The 1,222-nt window shown below is 35.5% G+C and overlaps 1 protein-coding gene across 1 annotated transcript in view; it reads left to right on the top strand.

Moving 5' to 3' along the window:
* Positions 1-1,222, top strand: part of TAF2 (TAF2 RNA polymerase II, TATA box binding protein (TBP)-associated factor, 150kDa) — a 95,347-nt gene that overhangs the window by 59,777 nt on the left and 34,348 nt on the right. The window lies entirely within an intron of this gene.

Raw genomic sequence — 1,222 nt, 5'->3', positions numbered from 1 at the left:
TTTTGTTAGTTTTGCCAATTTTGTTAATCCTTTCAAAGAACCAGCTTTTTGTCCTGTTGATTCTTTCAATAGTTTTTCTATCTCCTTTATTTCTGCTCTGATCTTTATTATTTCTTTTCTCTTGGTGACTGTATGTTCCCTGTTTTGGTTTGTTTCTAGTTGCTGGAGATGTTGTGTTAATGTGTTAATTTTGTTTCTTTTTTTTTGTATGTGCGCATTTATTGCAATAAATTGTTCTCTCAGCACCGCTTTCACGGTGTCCCAAAGATTTTGGTATGTTGTGTTTTCGTTCCCGTTTGTTTCCAAGAACTTTCTAAATTCACATTTAATTTCTTCTATTATCCAGTCACTCTTCAGCAGGGTGTTATTCAGTTTCTATGTACTAAACTTTATTTCCTTGGTCATCTAATTGTTGAATTATTATTTTATGGCATTATGGTCTCAAAAGATGCTTTGTAGTATTTTGATGTTTGTAAATTTATGGAGGCTTGCTTTGTGATCTAACACATGGTCAATTCTGGAGAATGTTTCATGTACACTGGAAAAGAATGTATATTGTGCTGTTGTTGGGTTCAGTGCTCTGTACATGTCCTTGAGGTCAAGTTAGTTGATTGTGCTGTTTAGTTCCTCTTTAGCTTTGTCGAGGTTCTTTCTGATTATTCTATCCCTTTTTCAAAGTCTCGTATTAAAATCCCCCACTATAATTGTAGATATATCTATTTCTTTCTTCATTTCTAGTAGGGTTTGCTTTATATATCTTGGTGTTCTTTCATTTGGAGCGTAGATGTTAATTATGGATACTCATCCTGCTCAATTGACCCTTTAATCATGAGATAGTTTCCTTCTTTATCTCTTACAGTAGTTTTTGGCTTAAAGCTTATTTTATCAGAGATTAGTATTGCCACTCCTGCTTGTTTATTGTTGCAGTTAGCTTGGTATATGTATTTTTCCCATCCTTTAACTTTTAGTCTGTTTCTGTCTTTGTGTGTAAGGTGTGTCTCTTGCAGGCAGCATATTGAAGCTTCTTATTTTCTTATCCATTTAGCCACTGTCAGTCTTTTCACTGGTGCATTTAACCCATTGATATTCAGTGTAATTATCAATTGTTGTTGTTGTTGTTAAGTGCCGTTGAGTCGGGTCCGACCCATAGCGACCCTGTACAGGGTTTCTGAGGGTGTAAATCTTTACGGGAGTAGAAAGCCTCATCTTTCTCCCGCGGAGC

This window comes from Chrysochloris asiatica, unplaced genomic scaffold (genome assembly GCF_000296735.1).
Source record: "Chrysochloris asiatica unplaced genomic scaffold, ChrAsi1.0 scaffold00001, whole genome shotgun sequence".
NCBI classification, from domain to species: Eukaryota; Metazoa; Chordata; class Mammalia; order Afrosoricida; family Chrysochloridae; genus Chrysochloris; species Chrysochloris asiatica.
The sequence above is the reverse complement of the archived record's forward strand: the minus strand, read 5'-3'. Positions and strand labels throughout refer to the sequence as shown.